General features: G+C 36.9%; 1 long non-coding RNA gene across 1 annotated transcript; it reads right to left on the bottom strand.

Annotated features, from left to right (window-relative positions):
* Positions 1–1,313: 1,313 nt before the first annotated feature.
* Positions 1,314–23,287, bottom strand: LOC117096450. The gene is made up of 3 exons (XR_004442489.1): positions 23,154–23,287; positions 14,081–14,203; positions 1,314–1,454 (listed from the first exon to the last, which is right to left on the bottom strand). It is a non-coding gene; the product is annotated as an uncharacterized LOC117096450 (long non-coding RNA).
* Positions 23,288–24,822: the final 1,535 nt, after the last annotated feature.

Below are 24,822 nucleotides of genomic sequence, written 5' to 3'. Positions count from 1 at the left end.
ATTAGCAAAGAATTCTTTGTTTTTGTTGTCAATTTTTTCTCCAAGCCCTTTAAAGATCTTTTTCCATTAATTTTGAGCTGTCATTATTGCTATTAAAAATTTATTTGTTGTGGTTGGGTGCGGCGGCTCATGCCTGTAATCCCAGTACTTTGGGAGGCCGAAGTAGGTGGATCACCTGAGATCAGGAGTTCGAGATCAGTATGACCAACATGGTGAAACCCGGTCTCTATGAAAAATACCAAATTAGCCCAGTGTGGTGGCAGGTGCCTGTAATCCCAGCTACTTGGGAGGCTGATTCAGAAGAATCGCTTGAACTTGGGAGGTGGAGGTTGCAGCAAGCTGAGATCATGCCAGTGCATGCCAGCCTGGGTAACAAGAATAAAACTCTGTTTAAAAAAAAAAATTAGTTTATCATTATTATTGTTGCTTTGAAGGAAATTATTTTTTTTCTGGCTGCTGCTTTTGCTTTAAGTTGTTGGTTGTGTTTATCCTGATATGCCCCATTGTGGTTTACTTTGTGCATATTCCAACTAAGGTTTATTGAAGTTCTCAAATCTGTACTTGAATAACTTTCTTCAGCTTTGAGAATTCTTGGTGACTTTCTGTATTTCTTCTGTCATATTATTTTCCTCTTTTCTCCTTTTAGAACTTCATTAACATATATTAATTTTTTTTCTTGTATCTTATATAGCTCTTACACTCTCTTCTAAACAATCTATGGAATTTTTATCTACAAGGATTCTGGATTTTTTTGACTTTCTTGTCTTCCAGTTTATTAATCAATTAGCCAACACTTCTATTTCATTTAATCTTCTATTAAAAACAACTATTAATTGAAATTAAGAAGGTTATCTACTTAGATTCTTAGCATCCCACCTTGTATTTCAAATAACGGCAAAAATAAAAAAAAAGAAGGGGAAAACCAACTGTGGGTTGTATTAATTATGCTTTGTAAATTTTTTGTATTTTCAATGTTTTCACATATTAGGGACTTGCTGATCCTGGGAGCACTGCTTGTCCTAAGACTATCAATTCCCAAAGATACAAAGAACTCACATGCAAACATGCTTTTCATAGGCAAACTAAACTAACCCAGAACCCATATCCCCGACCACATTGTAAAATCATGCTCTTACAGTCTGGGCCATGATTTCCTTGCCCTAATTACCGCAGATCCAGATACCAGACAATTACGAAGAGCTCCTACACAACGGAGCCTGCCAAAATTGCTCCAACTAGCCAATTCTAAGCCTGCTTATACTACCTTGCCCATTTTTTCCTGCAAAAAACAAAATAAAAGGTCTTGCCTGCAGTTTCAGTACAGTCCATCTTCCTCCTGACCAACCTTGGTGCTTTTCCAGGTGCCTCCCGCATAGTGTCATGTCCCTTTCCCTTTGGATCTGGAGTTATACAACCTTTGGCAGTTGTCTCCTGGTCTTTTGGTCTCATTATACCTGAGTAGATAAATAAAACTTGCATTTTCATACATGTGTTGAAGTCATTTATTCACACATCGCTTCACATTGAATCCTAACCTCTAGAGACTCCAATTTCTCTGGCTCAACTCCTGTGAAAATAACAAAATCTCTGATTTTGTCTGTGCCCTCTAGGAGCAGGCTTCTGTCAGAGTACTCAATACAAAAGTTCATCCACTTGCTGTTTCCTTATATTTGGAAAATGTGTCAAGAAAACAGTAGCTAGAGAAATTTTGTCTACCTCTACAGTCACTTTCCAGCTCTGAAATGTTCTGCATTGTCATCTAATTTTTCTTCATGTACCTGAGTCAAGCATATAAGTCTGTTACCATTTCTCCCATACATTTTAAATACTTGCCAACTGCATAATCCAGGGTGTCCTCTTTCATATAACCCCATTCCCATGTACCACATATGAAAATGTTAGTAAATCCAGCTTTTCGGGGTTCTTAGGACCCATGATTATCACTAGCATTGGGATTCTTGTTGCCATCTGATAGGTGAGCAGTGCAACTTCTGGATCCTATTCTCAGGATATATTATCTAGTCCTGTTTCAGCTTTTAGTTTACAGTATATATTTTCTCCTAATACATGGCAATAGTTTGTTCCGTTTGCATTAATAGTTGATGGTATCACAGTTTTTCAGTTAAGAGAAATATACAGATCCCTAATATTCACAGGTATGCATGAGAGATTAATATGGAAGTCTTGTACATCTCATTCTTATGACAGACTCTTGCAATTTTCTTTATCCCTGTGGCATCATGTTGATATTTTTACTTTGTGCAATTAATATTGAGATACATTTTGGCATTCTATCACAGTTTGCTGCATCAGGCAACTCATTAGCACTGGAAATTTGGTGTTCCTGAACATACTAGGTAGCCACTTTTAAATTATTATTTTAAATGTCTCCTTGTTACAGACAGGAAATGTTATTCATTCCATGATACTTGCATTGATTGCACATCTTAACTTAAAGGGTGACATTCCCCTGATAGATTATGGAAATGGATCCTCGAAGTCTCAGTTTAAGAGCTAGGAAAGGACACTCTGGTATTTAGCCATTATTCTGCAAATGTAACCTAGACTTGGAACCAAGAGACATTATATATTGCTGTGTTCCTGGTTGCTGGAATTCCAAGAAATTGCCCTTCTCAGAAAGATTTCCATTGACATATGTGGCTAATATATGCTTCTTGTCTCTACAACTTAATGCCCTTCTGGCTTCGAATTTCTGGTCCCTGGTGGGAGATAATACCATGAGATGACATAATGTTTCACTAAACATAAAGCTGCAGCTGCTGTATCTGGGTCTTCCCATGTTAATAGGCTTGTAGGAAAACAAATGAGTTACTTTACTGGAATAAATTAATTTACTCAGTATGAGGGCATAAGTTTATAGTTCGATAATGGGACAAGGCTGAGTATTCTGGAACGCAAAGGATTCACTGGGGTGACTCTTGCTTCTTACATGACCACTGAAAATATAAATAGAAAATTCAGAAATTTTGCCCCCCAAAATCGTGGTAACCAGGGATGTGGATCATCCAGGGAAGAAAATCTTAATTGTTTTTTTTGTTTTTTTTTTCTTTTTTTTTTTTGAGATGGAGTCTCGCTCTGTCGCCCAGGCTGGAGTGCAGTGACCGGATCTCAGCTCACTGCAAGCTCCGCCTTCCGGGTTCACGACATTCTCCTGCCTCAGCCTCCCGAGTAGCTGGGACTACAGGCGCCCGCCACGTCGCCCGGCTAGTTTTTTGTATTTTTTAGTAGAGACGGGGTTTCACCGTGTTAGCCAGGATGGTCTCTATCTCCTGACCTCGTGATCCACCCGTCTCGGCCTCCCAAAGTGCTGGGATTACAGGCTTGAGCCACCGCGCCCAGCCGAAAATCTTAATTGTTAACTCACAAGTCAGACCTTTTAGATGAACTAAAATTCTGGCTAAGGTTGAGTAGAGAATGGGTGACATAAAAGGGGCATAAAGATTATTAGTTCTATTAAGGTTGCTATATTTGCTGCCCATAATATATTAATAATTATTAGTGGAAACAAATGCTTTTAAATTCAGAGAAGAAATGATACATAAGAACTGCAGAATGAGTATTATAATCACCTAATGAACTACAACATGCAAGACAGATGAAATGATTAACTCAGATATGATTTACATCTCTATTAATGCTGCCACATAGTAAACATGATTTAAAATATCCAACAGCAGACACTTATTAAGCATCAATGTTTCTGCCAGACACTTTGCTGGTTTTTGTGGACATAAAGGTAACTTACACATCATTTCTTCCATCATATCAGAAACTGTGGCTAAATGTTTTTATGAATTTTATCTTTGCTGTCACATTTATTGACAGTAATTTGAATGGCAAGGAAGTACAGAAAAGACTGTCACCACAGTATTTACCCGGAACTCATGTCCTTTATGCTTTAGCAAAATGCATGATGAAAACATATTCAAGATATTTGACCATATAATTATTTCTCGTACAAACTGTTACAACTACTACACCTGAATCTGTCCTAGATATGAATGACTTTATCACTGAAGATAAACAGAAATATTTTAGTTTACAAATACTTCATATGTGAAATAAAATATATAAATAAGATGACTGTATCTAAACATTTTGGTTTCTCAAAACAAAGTCTGAGACAAAGATTTGACAAAGGTGGTTTATTTGTGATGCAATTTCAAGAAGTAACATTAAGGGAGCAGAGAGAGGGAGAAAGGGAAAAAGCAAAAGCACTTAAAGAGTATTTTATTAGCCGGGCATGGTGGCTCATGCCTGTAATCCCAGCACTTTGGGAAACCCAGGCAGGTGGATCAACCGAGGTCAGAAGCTTGAGACCAGCCTGACCAACATGGAGAAACCCCATCTCTGCTAAAAATACAAAATGAGCCAGGCATGGTGGCACGTGCCTGTAGTCCCAGCTACTTGGGAGGATGAGGCAGGGGAATCACTTGAACCTAGGAGGGCAGAGATTGCTGTGAGCCAAGATGTGCCATTGCACTTCAGCCTGGGCAACAAGAGCAAAACTCTGTCAAAAGAATAAAGAAAGAGGAAGGAAAGGAAAGGAAAGGAAAGGAAGGAAGGAAGGAAGGAAGGAAGGAAGAAGGACGGAGGGAGGGAAGGAAGGAAGGAAGGATAAAAAAGAAAAGAAAAAGAAAAGGAAAGGAAAGGAAGAAAGAAGAAAGAAGGAAAAAGAAAAGAAGAAAGAAAGAAAAAGAAAGGAAGGAAGGAAGGAAAGAAAAAGAAAAAGAAAAAGAAAAAGAAAAAGAAAAGAAAGAAAGTTATCAAGTTGACCATTTCTGTGAAAACTCATCCACTGGGGACCCTCCAAAACAGTGAATATGCACCCTAGAGTTTATCTTTGAAAAGTCTGTGGATGTTTCATTCATTCAGTATTTCCCATTCTTTATTATGGTTTGCTCTTTTGATTAACTTTCTCCTGGACTACATATTTTATGTGTACTTCCAAACCTTGGGAAAGAATGTGAAGCTGAAAATCATTGGCAAACACTGAATGTGGGACACCATCAGCATATACAGAGGTGTCTACCACAGTGTGTAAAACTGAGGAGGAGGCCAGGTGCGGTGGCTCACGCCTGTAGTCCCAGCACATTTAGGGAGGTCAAGGCAGGCAGATCACTTGAGCTCAGGAGTTCAAGACTAGCCTGGCCAACATGGTGAAACCCTGTCTCTACTAAAAACAAAAATACAAAAATTAGCTGGGTGTGGTGGCATGTGCCTGTAATCCCAGCTACTTCGGAGGCTAAAGCAGGAGAATCACTTGACCCTGGGAGATGAAGGTTGCAGTGAGCCAAGATCACACCACTGCACTCCAGCCAGGCAACAGAGAGAGACTCCGTTTCAAAAAAAAAAAAAGAAAAGAGGCCGGGCGCGGTGGCTCAAGCCTGTAATCCCAGCACTTTGGGAGGCTGAGGCGGGCGGATCACGAGGTCAGGAGATCGAGACCATCCTGGCTAACACGGTGAAACCCCGTCTCTACTAAAAATACAAAAAACTAGCCGGGCGAGGTGGCGGGCGCCTGCAGTCCCAGCTACTCGGGAGGCTGAGGCAGGAGAATGGCGTGAACCCGGGAGGCGGAGCTTGCAGTGAGCTGAGATCCGGCCACTGCACTCCAGCCCCGGCGACAGAGTGAGACTCCATCTCAAAAAAAAAAAAAAAAAAAAAAGAAAAGAAAGACACAGAGAGAGAAATCTGAGGAGGAAAAAGAAAATGACACAAAGTATAAGAACTATTTTCAACACATTGTTTATATTTTAAACTTTCACTGAAGTCTTACAGATGGATTTCATGCATTATTTGTTTACTTAATTTCCTCTTGGAAACCAATGATACATTGGGTAAGTACGTACAGTATAGGAATTTCTTTACAGCTTAGTGAAGCTAATGCATTTTGTCCTCAATACTAATTAATACTTTATAAATATTATAACAAAACACCATTCAACTCACAAATTATATAATTGTATAATTGATCAACTATATCACTCAGTTAACAAAAAGCTATTATTTAACTAACTGTAACAAGATTAGTAGTTGTCTTGTGCCAGGTACCATTACAGATATTGGAGATATATGAGTAATCAAAATAATTACAAAGCAAAAAGTTGTTTGCCTTTGAAGAGACAGAGTACAAACACTTCCTGACATTGGATAGGTTGATTCATAAATTTTCATCTTTATTGTTGTGTGAAAGTGATATGCATTAAGTAGAAATAGTACTTTGAATTTTGATTTCTTTCCAAACAAATGATATACTCTCTTGTCATGCTGGGCAGTATCAATGAGCCACAGCTCCTAGTCAGGCACATAATCACAAGCGTAAACAACTGAGCCTCTACAGAGTACTGTGTTGCCAGCTGATTTTGCCCAATGTTAGGCTGTCAGTGTTCTGGACACATTCAAGGTAGGCTAGGCTAAGATGTGATGTTTGGTAGGTTAGGTGTTTTAAATGTATTTTAGACTTATGATATTTTCAACTTACTATGGGTTTATGGGGATGTAAAGTGTAAGTCCAGGAGCATCTGCATATGTATTTTTCTCTATCCTGCTATTAAAAGCTAAAACCCCTTTGATCATATATAAACCCAACATAAGAAGACTCCTGCAGGTAAGCAGAAGAAGGTAGACTTGCCATGGACTTCAAGGCCCAAGACACAACACCATGGTGAATTCTCTAGGATTTATTTTTGATTCATATATCCCAAACTTGGGAGTCAAAAAAATTGACAGCCCAGAATCACCAACAGGCAAAGACAAGAAGACAAAAATCCCTGCCTTCTCTAGAGAAAGGGCAGGCTATGAAGGCCACAGACTTTTAGTCAAGAATCTCACTACTACAGCCTCATGCCACAGAAAAAACACGAGCCCAACCCTTCCCTACCTACACTGCTAAAGGCTGCATAGAGATGTTACACACCCACATTTTAGAGGCTGTGACAAGGTACTCTAACCCCAATAGAAGATTCTCAGAGAGAGCCAAGTAGAAAGCCAGGACTTACATTGCTACTGACAAATAGTGAGCCAGCAACCCCATTCCCCATGTTAGTTGGCACAACTGACATGAGCTTCTACCTTCGCTCAGCAGCAATGAGAATCTCTCAACTCTTTCTGAAAGGGTACTGACAGCACAGGCCAGGTGGAGAGTTAATATTTTCACCACTAACAGTAAACAGGTCACCCCAACCACACTGTTAGTGGGGGCTTTGTGGTGAGCAGGAATTCCTACTCCCACCTAGTACTAAGGAGACCCCTCTCCCCTTCATGTGATTGCAGCAGCCAGTGGGGAAGATGGACTTCTACCTCTAGCTGGTGGTAACAAGGTGGCACCCCCAGCTTCATATGCAAGAATGGTGTCATAGAAAGTCATATCACAAGAAGAGCCACTGAAGAGATAGAGAAAACAGTCCTGAATCTCTAACACCACCCCTCTCCCACCCCCAGTAGCAGCAGCGTGGTGCAAAGAGTGGCTCTGTACACTGAGGAGAGGGGCAGAACACAGCAGTTGTGAGGCATTGAACTCAGTGCTGTCCTGTTGGAAAGAAAGGAAAATCAGACCAATCTCAGCTGATGCCCACCCGCAGTGTGGGTATTTAAACCAGCCCTAGCCAGGGGAACCACTTATCCCAGCAGTCTGAACTCTTACAGAACCTGTACCAGCACTTGGAGCTGCCCACCCCACCACAGCAGCCAGCATGCCTTTCTATGCACAGAGGCTGGACCCTGCACTCACTTGTTCATACACCCCTTGCTGCTCCATGCCTGTTTTGCCCTTAGCATGTGTGGAATACAGGCCAGTAGGTAGTGCAAACCAATCACAGCCTGCCAGGGTGAGTGGGTGGAACGAGTAGATGCAAGCAAAACTGAAGTGAAGGGGCCAGCAGGCACCAGCCACAGAGGTTTCCAGTTGGTGAAGTGATACCCGAAGAATCCTGTGACAAAACTATATTATAAGGCTACAGTAACCAAAACAGCATGGTACTGGTACAAAAACAGACACATAGACCAGTAGAACAGAGTAGAGAGCCCAGAATTTTTTTTTTTTTTCTCTACAGTCTGGTAAAGAATTAAAAAACTGAAAAAGGGGGGAATAGAGAATATAGAGGCGACCTAAAGATGTCAACCATACATATTCTATGGTGGAAAAATATCAGGAAAAAAATATTAATTCTAGCAGAGTAGAATAGCAATTATTCTTGGGGGAGGCATTTAAACTGAATCAGTTTAAAGCATATTAAATGCAGAAGAAACTTTGCAGAGACAGAGTGGGAAGCACAATTATTTTCCAGAGTAAATTTGGCTAATATTAATTTTGTCATACATTTTTGTCAGTTTTGACATTTTAACTATGAAATTAGTGTGTGGATAAGATAAATTAGGTAGAAATAATGACAATTACAAAACATATTAGTTTGATGAGTTGCTGGGTTTGAGAAAAAATTTTAAAATCTTCACCGAAAAATAACTATTTTATTTTATGTGTGTGTATATATATATATATTTTTTCAATCTTACTTTCTAAAATGTTTACCTTGGATAGCAAAATTATAATTCATAGATATTTTTATGTGTTCAGGAAATTTATAAAATATACAAATTGTTGAGAATACTCAAAAAGGAAATTGTGGAAAAAAGGACCTAACAAATGCAAATGCAACCCTTCTAAAAGAGTGGAGGTCTCCTGACAATATTCTCTGTGACCTATGATGTGGGATAAGAGGAGTGGACCAACATTCTGTTTCTGACTGATTATGAGGCAACATATGTATCAGTAAAATTTCTAACTTACATTGGGTCTTCATCTTCTATCTATCAAGGCATAAGTTTATCCATGTATAAGGCTGGCTGCAAAATTTTTCACAAAGTATATTCTACGAGTCCACACAACAGACCCCCTTTTGACTTCTATTGTTCAAAGAGGCATAAGCAAAGAAAAAAATTGAAAGATAAGAGTCTCATGATAGTAGAAAAGTCTTGATCCATGATCTTGGGATAAAGCTGTCCACATCAAGGATGCCATGTTCTTCTGGGGAGAAACTTCTCTGGTTAGTTTTATTTTAAGGGTTTGAATGGGTGTACAGTTCCAAGAGTATAGAGGGACCTTCTGAGTTGTGAGATTATGAACCCTAGGTTCAAGGTCCCAAAGTTATGCTACAATGTGAATGGCAAGGGCAGCTTTTCTCTAATGCTCTGGGAAGATCCAGTCTTTGGGTTCTAGATTGTGAAGGGGTTTATTGTCCTCAGTCAGTGAACCATGAAGAGCTTTCTTTACCTTGTGAAAATACACTGTGGCATAATGAGCTACTGTTATAACATCAGCCTTCTTACATGAGAAACTTTTATACAACTAGAAAACATGCAATGAGATGACAAGTGATTAAATCCTTCTATAAATATTTAAATGGCCCATCAGGTAGTCAAATGTACCTGAAGTTTTGAATGTCTTCCCGGGAATGTGAGTTTGACAAACCAAACATTTTGGCCATAAACTATTTTAGCACTTTAGAAGACCACACACACACACACCACACACACACACACACACACACACACACACATACATTTATCAGAATCATTTTATCTTTTCCATGATGAGTCATGGAATGTAGACCACTTAATAACAAAAGCTTTAAGGACTCAAGAAGGACAAGCCTGCTGCCCTAGTTCTCCATGAGTTCATGCTTATTCAAATTATGTCCTCTTGAATACAAGGTGTTTCCCCAATTTAAGTGCACACCACTGATAAATGATGGATTATCATGGGTAATTTTACCTAGACAATGAAGTTTATTCAAATTGTGTATCTAAGCAACTTCAGTACTGGCTGATTTAGATCAACCAGTCAGTCTTTTTATTAAAGTTTCAGAGATTTCTTACCCAGTACAAATGATATAATTCGAAAGTTATTCAGAAACCTGTATTCAAGAGTACTTCTCAGGTTTCTTTTCATCCTATCATGAACCTCCTGAAAGACAACATATTCTAGGATTTTACATACTTGTGAAGTTTTCAGAAACTGCATCAGAATTAAGCAATTAACTGTGAAAATGGCTTTGAATAGCCATAGTTAATGACACAATTGACAAGGAAATTTGGTGATTTCTGTGGTCTACAATGACAAAACATTATACACATTAGGATTTTAGAAATCCCATACAATTTTGGGACATATATGAATAACATTCATTAAAATATAACCTGAAGAAGGTTAAATATTATTTCTTATTTGACAATCCTTCCCTTGTAACATAACATGTAAAATAATCCCATTTACTTCTCCTTCGGATGCTTCAGGTGGCCTCTGGAGCACCCCAAAGTGGGAGGTAAAAAAAGACGTAATTTTGAAGTTGAAATTTGATTTTGGGAAGCCTGTCAAATATATCAAAGGTTTAAAGCACTTGACCAAAATAGGATCAGAGATCACCATAAGACAACAGTGATTCATTTACCAAAGTAATAATTAAAAGATTTTTAAAAACAAAACCTGTTTGTCTTTCATCAAGAGGACTCAGTTTTCTAAACAATCAAAAGACATAAGACAGCATGAGACAGAATCTCTCTGTTCTTATTTACTCTTTTTTTCCCTCAGTTTACTCAAAAGGTGAATGAAAATATTATACTGGCATGCTAATGCTACACAAAATTCTTGTTAAAAAGGGAAAACCTATTAGTGTATTATCAATATGAAAACTGATTTTAACAAAACCTCATAAATACATTTATCAAATCTGTCATTTTTTAACCACACATTTCTGTAAACCTTTTATTTTACATTTTTCCCCAACTTTCTCCATTCATCTTTTTTTATCTGTTTTTTATTCCTTCAATGTGACATCTTTAAGTAACTTCAAACAAAAATTTTTTTTTTTTTTTTTTTGAGACGGAGTCTTGCTTTGTCGCCCAGGTTGGAGTGCAGTGGCGTGATCTCGGCTCACTGCAAGCTCCACCTCCCAGGTTCACGCCATTCTCCTGCCTCAGCCTCCCGAGTAGCTGGGACTACAGGTGCCCGCCACCATGCCCAGCTAGTTGTTTTGTATTTTTTAGTAGAGACGGGGTTTCACCGTGTCAGCCAGGATGGTCTCGATCTCCTGACCTCGTGATCCACCCGCCTCAGCCTCCCAAAGTGCTGGGATTACAGGCGTGAGCCACTGTGCCCAGCCCAGACAAAATTTTTAACACACATTTTTATACCTTTATAACTTTCCTCATCAAACATATTTTGCTTAGCTTACACACTCTGAAAAAAGAATTGTTTCTCTCAAATCTAGTAGTTTTTAACTCTTAGTAACCATAATTCCCAGTGATAATCCTGGGAAGTAATTTTGGACTGTTTTATATCAGTATCTGTAGATAAAAAATATTTTGTAAGTTTTTAGAAAGATAGTTATCCAAATTATTATTTATTAGCAGTCTAAACACACTTAGCTTTTCTATACTGAAGCAGTTACGTTGTCTGGGGTATATATCCTGTGTTTCATTGCCATGTGCTGAGAAAGAATTCAGGACACGGACGCATGTGGGTGGGTTAAGGAGTAGAACGCTTAATAGACAACAGAAAGGAGAGAGGAGAGCAGCTCCTAGTGAGAGAGAGGAGAGAGAGAGAGAGAGAGGAAGAGAGGGAGAGAGAGAGAGAAAAACATCTGAGGAGAGTGGTTTGGTGGGGGCAGCAGACTGCAGTAGACATTATAGGCAGGCTGGAGAATTCAGTGTCTGATTTACATAGAGCTCACAGATTGGTTCAATCAGGTATGACATCTACACAGTGCACGGAGGAGATGGTAGAGGTGGGGAAACTGGTGGTCCAACCAAAATCTAATTATGAAAAATAGTGCAAATGGGCTTTCCAGTTGATCAGAGTCATCTTGTCTGCTTCTCACTGTACACATGGCTGACAAAGAGAAGGGAAGATGGAGCCACCATCTTGAGCATGATTGGCACAACTGCTGGCACTATGTCTGCAGCTCGATTTTACAGGCTGCTCTTCATTAGAAAGGAAAATAATTTGGGACTGCTTTTCATTAAAAAGAAAAGCCTTACTGAGAACTCCCATGGCCTTGCTATCTGCCTAAGTAATTCCTTCTTAACTCCTATATCAATACCGTATAAAAATAACATGTCAAGTTATAGAGACTTAAATGTATATTTATTAATGAATATCTCAGTATATTAGCTTACAGATGACTCAGACATTTTATGATTATCTGTTACTGAATTTAACAAAATATGACTCTAAGATTTTAAATTACTGAAAAGAACTTTATGATACTATGACACAGGTAGCCTCCCCAGTGACTTCCCCCAGTCATTCTAGGTCCCAAGTACCATGTGACATCCATGAGGACTAGGAAGGTCAAACCTTGTCTCAGTCCATCAGGAGAGGAAACAGTTGTTAAGACCATACCTGGAGAAACCAACCCTTCCCAAAATATCCAGGAAGCAAGATAGGGAAAACAGAGGAAGAAGGGACCACATTGAGCTTGATTCTGGCTTGTAGCCCCCGATACAGGCACTAAAAACATGCCTCCAGACTTTATCATTGTCACCTATCCAGACCCATGAATCCAGAGACTCTAAATCAAAGACATAAGTTCACAGTTAAATCAAGCATGCATCTAATTATAGTCAACTGATAATTTTGAAACCACTTATATTTTACCAACAGTTTAAAAGCTAGCTTTATTTACCAAATATCACATACACATATACAGATACAAACACACAGAAACAGATCATACAGCTTTCATAAAGGATTTTCATTTGCTGGCTTTTAAACAGCTTTTCTTTTCCCCATTGAGTCTTCCAATCATCCAGTTACCTGTTTCATTACCCTAAGCAATTGTGTACTAGGCAAGAAATTTGCATTTCTAAAGGGACAACTCTTAAGCGGAACAGAAACATTTAAATTTCATAAGTACAGAGCTAAGATTTTAGGCCTAAATATTGTATCATCATTTTCTCAAACTAAGGGAAAAAAAAAACAAAAAAAAAACTGCTCAAATGAAAGTTCACTTAAGACAGGATGGCCAGAAAAACACCTTAAACAAAGGTATGATTTATTATGTAAATTTAAAAGATGGTAAGAGTTTCTAACATACATAGGCAAACATCCTTAAAATTGGAGATTTCCTTCATAGATGTAAATTTTATTTATAAAAGAGTTTCAAGATAGCCAATTAAATCTCAGAAAGGTATATTTTAGTTTAATAGGGTGTACTTTTTAACTTAGCTATTGCTTTTTAACTAAAATTACTTGAGTTAAGGGTGGAGTATATTAAGGAATAAGGCCAGAAAGCAGTCTATATGCCTGGATTCAGCATGGATAGATCAGAAAAACAAAGCAAGCCTATTTTACCTTAAGGTCTACCTTTTATAAACACCTTATCTAGGATAGCTTTTTTTCCACCCTTGAGATGGGTTAGTAACTCAGACAAAAGGTTAGCAGATTTAATTTTTCTTATCTATTAGTCACTTAAACTTTTTATTTGCCTTTTACAAATTCTTTAAATAAAAACATTGAAATCTTTTTAGAAGTTTCTGCTGCAGTGTTGTTTATTTGGAGCATTCCACTGTAACTTGTCTTTAGTAAGATTCTGCCATGTCTGTAAGACATTGCTGCTTCCAGGATCTAATATTTATGCACGTGTAAGCCAGAAGGAACTCAGTTCTTAAGTAATTAAAGATCCTATTTCTATCTCAGATATTGGCTTTGGCTCTCAGTTTCTTTTGATCAACTTAGCTAATGATTTTTTTCTCCACCTCAGCATGCCAGAAAAATGAAACAAAGGCATAGAACATAAAAATCCCTGTGAGTTTACAAAAGCCAAATTTTATACCCCCTGCAATATTGCCAATTACTACCTGGTTCTTTCTGATCCAATCAGATATAAGATATCTCTAACTGGATTCAAGCCAGTTAATTATCAGATCTAATTGAATCCTGGACCCGGTCCAATTTCTGTTATGACTTCCAAACCCAGTGTGGATCATACATTTGCTCAAGGAAACTCAGAGAGCTCAAAGCACAAATCTGTGGAGCTTCAGTATCCAAAAGAAAACTTACCATGATCGCCAGCTGCTCTGAGAGAGCAACAGACAGAATAGGCCTGGCGGGTACCTTGCTTGGTCACTCAGTGCTCATGGGGGTTGTTAGAAGCTCTACTTTAGACCCCACTTCTGATGCCATCTGTTAAAATAAAAACATTAGCTGAATTAAGTTTAACAGAGTTTAATTGAGCAAAGAACGATTCATGAATTGGGCAGCCTCCAGAGCCAGAGTAGGTTCAGAGACTCCAGCATGGCCATATGGTAGAAGATTTATGGACAGAAAAAGGATAGAAACATGCAGACAATGGTAGTGAGGTAAGGAAACAGCCAAATTGGTTACAGGTTGGCATTTTCCGTATGTGAACACGGTTTGAACAGTTGGCCGCCTTTGACCCAAACTTGGTAATTGGCACAAGAGTAGACTACGGTTTGTGTACAACTCCATTTAGGTTATAGTTGACGATGTACAGATAAACCTTTAGGCTGAACTTAAAATATGTAAGAAGATAGCTTTAGGCTAAACTTGATTTAACAATATTTACCAAGGAAAATCTACAGTAGATCAAACTTGATATATTTAATATATATGTCTTCTTTTATTATTTCTTTGGCATATGTATGAATTTTCAGGATTTTTTTGTGTTCAGGCATGGATTATATAGAGAGAGCAGCAGAAGAAGATAACAAAACTTTCTGAGGGAAAGATCATTTTTAAATTATTAACAGGGCCAATAGTACTTAGTGGTAACAATGTCTTTTTTCCAAATAATATATTACATATTTGTCAAAAAATGAATCTGGATCATATATTTTATACCTTTTTCTGCTCTAAAAGGCTGTAATATTTTTTTCAATTATTATTAAAATTTATTTGAATGTGTAAAATCAATTATTGCTACAGATTGATACTGTCACAGTTTGGTAAATATATATCAACTTATTTATTCTGACCTCTGTATAAGCATGTAATTACCTAATTAGAAAGTGCTATAGTTCATTAAACAATGCAAAACCCCATGGCTTTATGCTTTATTAAAAACCTGCTTTGTTTTTCAAAAGGTTGATTCAAATGCCATCAGAACTTGTTTTAAAATGGTTAGAAATGCTAGTGTCATTTTAAATCTAAATCCAAAAGAAAATTCATTTAGCATTGATAATTTAACATGTTCAAATCATGAGGTATTTGTCAAAAATATGTTTGCTATACAGTTCATTATCTTGCAGAAGATACCTGATCATGAAAAAGATGTTCACGTTTATGGTGACAAATGTTTTGGCAAAATTGGGGATTTGGAGGGTGGGTAGAAGAAAATATCCAAGTATTAAGTGTTAAGGAGAGAGAAACAAAATTATATTTTATATATTAAGAGTAATTCAAACCACAGAGAACTTGTAATTGTTGCTCAGAAGAAATAATTATTTCCTTATGCCGTTTGCTAAGAAATAGAGGATATGAAAAATTATATTTAACTGATGATATAAATAGAGAAATAATGAGTGAGTATTGAATGGCTAAGGCCAAGGTAAGTATACTGTATCAATTTGGGTTTGGTCAGGAGAAGGAACTACCTTAGATAATAGAAGTAGGAAAATAGAGGCTTACATTACCACTGAAAGGAATGTTACAAAATTCAGGAGAGAAGAAAATGGTAGGAGACAAACGCAGATCATCTCAACTGCCGGCCATTCAGAGAATAATGCCTAGAAGCTATTGACAATCCTTTCATTGCCAAAGCCCATGTATATGCCTGTAGCCTATAACAGGTTCTCTTTGTCTGCCTTTCAAAATTTTCATTACTCACATTGATGGAATTTAAATGGGACCCTGCTGGCAAAGGACAGATAGTAAATATTTAAGATAAAAATATACAACAATAAGTTATGATTTGACACAAAGATAAATGATATCTAGATAAATATTATTAATCCATTTGTTATCAATGCCTACATCAGGAATTGGATGGCATACATGATAAACTATCATAATTTCTAAATTCAAAACTTTACTCATATGAAAACTTGAGTGATGTTCTATGCCAGATTATAAAATTTATACTGGGAAATATAAAATATGATTAATTAGAATATATATCCAGAAACCTAGAAATAAGAGTGCATTTTTACTTAACTATAGTTACAAATAATTTTAACCAAGACAAAGTTTTATACACAATATACATAATTTCTCTCTAGAACAAACATGGCAACAAGATTCTAGTTGATAAATTTACTGATTATTATATATAGTCAACGTTCTCATACATTCCCTGACTTAATAGGTCAATGAGTGATGGAGTGACAGCCATGTGGTACAATATTTTGAACAGTCTTGTGGAAACTATGTAATTTTTGTCCTTTAGAAGGTGGCTTTTTAGTTCAACTGAATCAGCAACACTACAAACAAAAATCCTGACAATCTGCTTCATCCCCAAGATAGAGACAAGATGGCACAAACACCAGTGCTACTCCCTGTGGAAGCCCAAAAGCCAGCAAAGGATCCCTGAACTCCAATTGAGAGTGGTTTCTCTCTGTCCCCAAGCGTGCAGATGTGCAACAAAGCTCCTTCAAGGGTAACCACCTGCACACAGAAAGCTCTAATGCAAGACTATTCATTAATACAAAGCTGGAGTTTCCTGGAGGAAGTCACACAGCACATTGAATGGAAAAGAACTTTCAGTCCAATATAACCTATTTGACATTGCTACTCTTCCACCTTTACACTTTAATACTTGGGCTCCTCTTTTGGTCTTTTTTTTTTTTTTTCTTTTTTTTTTTTTGATGTGGAGTCTCCCTCTGTTACCCAGGCTGAAGTGCAGTGGTGATTGGTTCACTGCAACCTCCGCCTCCTGGGTTCAGGCATTTCTCCTGCCTCAGCCTGCTGAGTAGCTGGGACTACAGGCACGCACCACCACACCAGGCTAAGTTTTGTATTTTTAGTAGAGACAGGGTTTCACCATATTGGCCAGGCTGGTCTCGAACTCCTGACCTCTAATGATTGGCCCACCAAGGCCTCCCAAATTGTTGGGTTTACAGGCATGAGCTACCGCATCCAGGTTCTCTTGGTCTTTACATCAAACAGAACTAGACTCCAACAAACTTGCTGGCTCGTCTCTTCACTCTATCCTTTGTTATGCCCAGACCGTTTATTCCCCGAAGAAGACCACCAGAGTCCAGAGTCAAAGCCAAGCGGCAAGGATCTTTACTGCAAGTTCGAACTTGGTCCCTCTGCTCCACAGCATACAAGAGGGCCCCGAACGATGCATGTGCTCACTTTTTATAGCCCGATGTAAACAGGATATGTAAGGTTACAGAGAAACAGGGGAATTCTTTGGGTTACAGCATTACAATTGGTTAACATTTTAAGTTATACATTTAGCAGTTTTTTATTGGTTCCCGTGCTTTCAGTAAAACCACTCCACAAACGGTTGTGACCTTATCGGGGACTCTCCAGGTGGTGTTTTTCTAAAGTTGAGACAAATGGAGGAATGTTTGCACTGGGCCCAGGAAGTTGAGACAAATGGAGGAGTGTTTGCACTGGGCCCAGGAAGTTGAGACAAATGGAGGAATGTTTGCACTGGGCCCAGGACTGAGATATATGGAGGAATGTGTTTGTACTGGGCCCAGGACTGAGATGTATGTTTGATCTCTTACACCTTCACTCTGACATATCCCATGAAATTGCACATTTTTCTCTCTACTTTGTAAAACAATGTAGTCCTCCTCTACTCTTATTCCCAAACTTGAAGAATGAACCAGTCCTATCAAGTTCCCCTAGTAGATCAAGAAATTTATTCAGCCTTTTTATAAAAGAATTATCATAATAAATAGTAAAATTCAATTTTCTGCATGATCTACTCTTCTGGCAACCTCATGCAACAACCAAATGCAGTGTTCCTGAACTAATTACATAATCTAGAGTTTGTGAAAGAAAATTAAATCTTAGGACCCCAAATTCATTAAGCCAAACGGAAAAGTCAAGCTGGGAACTGGCTCATACAAACCTAACTCCCCCTTTATTTGTTTGTAAATAAGATGGCTACAAGATGGAAAGCTCCACGCCTCCCGCATGTTTTGTACACAAGGAAATTTTTAGCGAGCTGCAAGATCTTTACTCTAAAGTATTTCTATTAAAATTTCACCATGGCAATGTAAATTTATAGTTTATCTTTACGAGAGCAGTCACCCCTCTGCCCACCAGACACAAACGCATATCCGATTGTTTCCCTGCCCCATTTTGTCTATGTTGTCTTACGTAAAATACACATTCCTCACATTTTTCTACTGTCTCATTTGTCCATGTCATCTCTGATGGTTAGTACTGAGTTTCAACTTGACTGGATCGAAGGATGCGAAATATTGATCCTAGGTGCGTCTGTGAGGGTGTTGCCAAAGGAGATTAACCTTTCCGTCAGCAGGCTGGGAAAGGCAGACCTATCCTTAATCTGCGTGGGCACAATCTAATCAGCTGCCAGGGTGGCCAGAATATAAAACGGACAGAAAAACGTGAAAAGGCTAGTCTGTCTTAGCCTCCCAGCCTACATTTTTCTCTCGTGCTGGATGCTTCCTGCCCTTGAACCTTGGACTCCCAAGTTCTTCAGCTTTGGGACTCGGACTGGCATCCTTGCTCCTCAGCTTGCAGATGGCCTATTGTGGGACTTTGTGATCTTGTGAGTTAATACTACTTAATAAACTCCTATATATGTGTATATATATATATATATATAAACAAACTCCATACATGTTAATTTATTAAGATTTTATATATATGTGTGTATATATATACATATATACACATATATATTTGTTCTGTCCCTCTAGGAACCTTAATACATCATTTTATGTAAAAAGTTTCAGATTCACTGAGCCACACGAATGACTATTTTTTTTCTACCCCCATCTTACATGAAAATTGTGTACTTCTCAATATCTTGCCCTTTCCCCTTTAAATTTGGAGCCCTCAAAATCATCTTTGGAGAAAGGCATAGATCTGTCTAGAGGGAATGCATCCTTAACTTTGGCATATAAACCTCCTAAAATGATTAAGACTTGTCTCGTCATTTTTCTTGATTGACAAGTTCCACTTTTAACCCTCAACGGACCACTCTTAAAATTATATATACTAATTTTTTATAAGTCTGGTGCTTTTTAATTTTTTTATGAGAAACTAAGATATATCAGGTGAAGAATACAAAACACATATCAGTTGCAGAAGAGTTATAGAATATAGAATAATCATAGAATAGAAAGATATATCAGTTATAGAATAGTTATAAGATGTATCAGTTCTAGAATAGAAAACCACTTTGGCTTAATAAGATGTGCTTTTAGTGAACTTTCTATGACTTTAAACCTAGGTTAAAATCTTAATGGTCTCACTCACCAGTTAGAGGACCATGATAAAAATCTCTTTATATCTCCAGGATGCTGTTTTTCTTCTCACTTGCAAAATGAGAATAATAGTAGGACCTATTTTATAATGTTATTACATAAATTATAGCTTAAATATTTATGAAGGGCCTAGAACAATGTCAGACACACAAATGTGTCTATTTTAAAAAAATATAGTTTTTATAAAATACTATTAAAAAAATAAAAAGAAAGAATATAAAGATAAGAAAATAAAAAAAAACAGAGTTTTTGAGGAATGAAATTAACACATTAGTTCTCAGAAAACATGGGTAGAGGCAGCCATGGTCAAAAACATGTTGAAAACACTACTGTGGAAATGAGAACTCCTTAGGAAAGCTCCAAGTTCAGAGCCTGTTGTTGATGTAATATTACTCATATTGTTACTGCTATATTATTAACTGTAGTAGTGGTTGCTGTAGTCTTTATATTTTGGAGGAAGACAAAAACTCCTGTCTCAGTCTGCACTAGGCTGATTTTGTGTTGCTATTAAAAAAATACTTGAGACTGAATACTTTTAAAAGAAAAGAGGTTTAATTGGTTCTTTAGGCTGTACAGGAAGCATGCTTTAGGTGTCTGCTTCTGCTGAGGCCTCAGGAAACTTACAATCATGGTGGAAGGTAAAGACGGAGCCAGTATAGTATGTGGCGAAAGCTGGACCAAGAGAGAGAGCAGGGAGATGCCATGCACTTTTAAACAACCAGAACTTGCCTGAACTAACTGAGCAAGAACTCACTTATCACCATGGGAATGATGCTAAACCATTCATGAGGCATCCATTCCCATGATCTAATCACATCCCCACTTCCAACATTGGTGATTGCATTTCAACATGGGATCTGGAGGGGGCAAATACCCAAACCATATCCCAGTCTTTCACTGTATTTACCAGTGACAAATATTTAGGTTTGCTGTAAATCTTACTGATTAATAAACTAGGGAGACACATTTGAGGTAAGGCAGATAACTGTGTTAGTTTCCTACCATACCAGCCTTACTACTTGAGCCAAATCTACTCTCCAGTCACATTTATGTCAACTCTCTCCAGTTTGTCCAAACACAGTGACTTATCAATGTGGCTTCCGAATTTTGATATTGTCCTCCTTTCCCTTGGTTGAGAAATATGCAAAATAGTCCAGGAAACCTTTGGTTAAACTTGGCCTCATTGATTCCTAATCTATACTCCAGCCTTACAGTGATATCCTCATTGAGGCATGGCTCAGCACTAAAGGTCAGAGTAACTTTTACTTTAATTTTATCCTATTTTTTCACATAATTTAAAAACAAAACGAAAAAAGATAGAACATATTAGAACTAAAAATTATACAGATACTTCTATTTTCCTTAATATGCATTACATAATGCATATTATATATATTTAATGAAAGAAATACCTATAATGAAAAAAAGGTCTGATTTTTATTATAGTCCCATCCCTAACAGAAAAGTCTTTGTAACTTCAGGCAAATAATAAACTTCTCCAGACATTTTCCTCATCTGTAAAAACAACAGTCACAAAGAAACGAGGATATTAGATTAGATAATCTCCAATTTCTTTTCAGTGATGAAATTTAACAATCTATTAAAAAGTTATCTAAAGTACTGTCTCAAATTGCCCCAGTGCTCTGTTTAATGAAAACATAAATCACATTGCTCTTAATTTACTCCACTTCATTTACTCCTATAACAATGAAGAGTTTAGATGTGATTACATTTTATGATTTGTTACAGTTTGACTTGATAGGTAGATCCTAGGTCAGAGACCTTGATTTAATTTATGCTTGTTAACACTGAAGTTTATTTAGTGAATAAGTTAGCACTGAATAAATGATAGTGTAACAACACATTTGAAAATATCTTCCTAAGAGACAAGAGTTATTGCATTAATTTGCATTTTTTCTTTCTAGAATTTAGATAAATGTAAGTATTTATGGAAATAACAAATGTTGCCTGTTGGCTCTAAGATCTATCTTCTGTATGTAACACTCTGGTGTTAATCTTCATGTTATCTTTTTGCTGAGTTCTCTTCAAAAAGTTGTAGTGTAGTTAATGTGGCAGACATAAAAGCAATGTTGATTCAATTTGATTTTCTGTATTTTTTCCTGGTGATTTGCAAAAAGAAGAGCAAAACGAGTGAAAATCAAGCCAGATTCTAAAATTATGACAGTCTGTAAAGAAAATTAGTTATTAATTATGATGCAGGTTTACAGCAATATTTGTTTTGAATGAAATATATTTTCATGAAAATGTAAACCAGGAACGACACAAAAATAAAAACGTTACCAGTGGAAGAATTGGGTATGTGTTTGGTAAAGTTTATATTTTAACAAATCTTTGAGTAGGAAATATAAAGTGAAAAAAAATCTGAAAGTGGTATTTATAACTACAAACAAACCCCAAAGCTTAATTTTTAATTCTCTCTCTTCCAAAAGTCTCAATTATATTCTCTCAGTTATAATACAAATTAAAATATTTCCCTTTGTGAGATACACAGTGTTTTGAAAGGAAATGAGCATTTTTAGTCTAACTACATGATAGTGGGTGCAATTCCTGGCTCTGCCAGCTACAAGCAGCCTGACTCTGTCCAAAACACTTGGCCACTTGTACTCACAGCTTCATGTATAAAATGTGAGCAACAGTGCTCACTGAGTGGGATTGTTGCAATGATATAACTGGTATCCTATCTGTAAAACACCTATAATAGAAACTGGCATATCAAATGTATATTCAGTGCTGATTCCTTACACCCTTTGTTTCTTTTTACCATCAGTTCTCCTCTGATTCTAGCCTTTTGGGATATTGACTTGAAGATTCTAGAAACTTGTTATTTCCATTGTTTATTTCCATTGCTTCCATTTTGTGTTGCTATAAAAGAATACCTGAGGCTGGGTAATTTACAAAGAAAAGAGGTTTATTTGGCTCACAGTTCTGTGGACTGTACAAGGAGCATGGTGCCAGTTCTGCTTCTAGTGGGGCCTCAGGAAACTTTTACCCATGGTGGAAGGCGGAGAGGAGCCATTGTATTATATGGTGAGAGAGGGAGCAAGAGAGAGTGAGAGAGGTCCCAGACTCTTTTTAACAACCAGATCTTGAGTGAACTCATTACTATGAACTTATTACCACTGAGAGAGGACTAGGCCATTCATGAGGAATTGACCCCATGATCCAATTACCTCCCACTAGGCTGCACTTTCAACACTGGGGATTACATTTCAATATGAGATCTGGAGGAAACAAACATCCAAACTATACTGATGCATCTGTTAAATATCATTTTACAAATTCAGACTATTTAACAGCAGGTCAAAGTACTTAAGTGAGAAAAAGAGAGTGGATAGCTGTATCTCTGATGTTCATATAGATAGCACACAGAATCAGAGAAATGGTAACAGTAGTTGTTTAGGCTGTTAGGGTACTGTGAGTTATTGCTCTTTTCTATTTTAGTATCTCATTATTAAAGGAAACACAGGTTTTAATCCCTATCATACAGTGGGAAAGCCAGAAAAAGAAACCTATATGTAAGTACAAAGTGACTGAGATATATAAAAGTAGACAATTCAGTGCTAACGTGAAAGAAGTTTTATCATAAAGATGAAAATCTGAGAGATTATGGAATCAATTATAAAAGCCTTCATAAAATAAAGAGGTTTGAGACAAATTTTAAAAGAAGGGAAGGATCTTACTGTGTGGTCAAGAGTAGTGACAAAGTCATTCATAAGACTTCCTTGTTCTTAGGCTTCAAAATGTCCAGTGTTGTGGCAAGAAAATCCTTAGTGTGTCAGAGAACATTTGGTGCTGGGCTGCTGTCACATAAGCTAAACCTCACTATAAAATGGGAAAATAGGAAAAATTCACAGTATATTCATTTTATCAGATTTACTCTGGGGCAAAAAAAACCCTCTACTTTCTCTTCATTGATTTTAGTTCACTACTGAGTCATAGTCTTGTTCAAAAATTGTTTCATTTCCTTTTGATTCCACTTATGTCACTTCTCATATTTAATGTTACCTTATATAAATAGCAATTGCTGGCTATCAAATTAATGTGACAGTGTCCTCAGACATAACTGATTTTTCCCTGGCTATGATTAACACTGAATGATTCACTGATATTGAAAGCTGTAAACATTTATTAGCATTTTTCCTTTGAGATCAACTCCAAGGAGGTAAAAGCAAAGTAGCAGTTATCCTTCAATAGCTTTGCCCTGGAACCAACAGGCTAAATTGTAGTTTAAATTGTGATACAAATGGTATTTTTCTTGGCTACTGTCTATTCCATTCCTGCATTCTTTCAGTGGAGAGTTCCCTCCACTGAAAGACTATTGGTCTAGCAGCCAATAGAATCAACATCATCATTTCACCCTCTCTTCTTCTTCATCAAAATCTATTACTCTACGTCCACTTCCTCTGTGTGTCCACTCCATAAATGGCCAAGATTCAAGCTAAGGTGTCAAATCTAGGAATAAGATTCTTTCTTATTTTATTGAAGGATATTTCATTTACTCCAGAACTGCTGTGTGTTTCCTATTTTATTTCCATTTAGGAAACATTGATTGAACATGTAGAATGCATTGGAAACAAAACTGACTCAGGAGACATTCAATAAATTTTACATTTTCCCTGGTTTCAAGAAGCATATAATACTGTAGGAGGAAATATTTGTAACTTGATAAACTATATTATAATAAGAAGAGTGATAATAGTTGTAAACAAAATATCATGGGGAAAGGGCTTTAAAAATGAATATGATATTTAAATATTTGCAACATATATTTTCACAATCTGTAATATGTATTTGTAATTTAAAAATATAAAACTAGTATTTGCAATAGTAATGATTTCTAACTATAATTTGCATTGCTAGATTCTATTATTAATTCTGATAGATTAAAAATCTCATTATATTTTTGAGACAATTCTCTAAAGGATGAATTACTCTATTTTGTTCCATCATTATAGTAAATTATATCAAACATTTTAAAAAGTCAAGTCATCTTTACATTTTTGTATTTTGGGGGATAATCATACGTGGTCAGAATGTATCACATATAAACACACACATTTTTACTGAAGTCAACTTACTAGTATTTTTTGTAAGAAATTTGAAGTTGTGTTAATTAAATCTTAGATATGTCTATTTTAGGAGTTCTTAAGGAACCAATTTTGGATTTTCTTAATCTTTATTGTACCTGTGTCACCTGTTACATTTGTGTATTATTACCATTCTTATACTTCAGGCTTAATCTGCTAGGCTTTTTCTACTTTTTTGAATTGGACATTTTTATAATTTTGCTAGTGCATACATGAGGTCATAGCAGTTGTCAAAATATATATTTATATTCATGTACATCAA

The sequence above is a fragment of the Trachypithecus francoisi genome, unplaced genomic scaffold (assembly GCF_009764315.1).
Source record: "Trachypithecus francoisi isolate TF-2019V2 unplaced genomic scaffold, Tfra_2.0 Contig01461, whole genome shotgun sequence".
Lineage (NCBI taxonomy): Eukaryota > Metazoa > Chordata > Mammalia > Primates > Cercopithecidae > Trachypithecus > Trachypithecus francoisi.
This window is presented reverse-complemented; position numbering and strand designations above follow the sequence as displayed.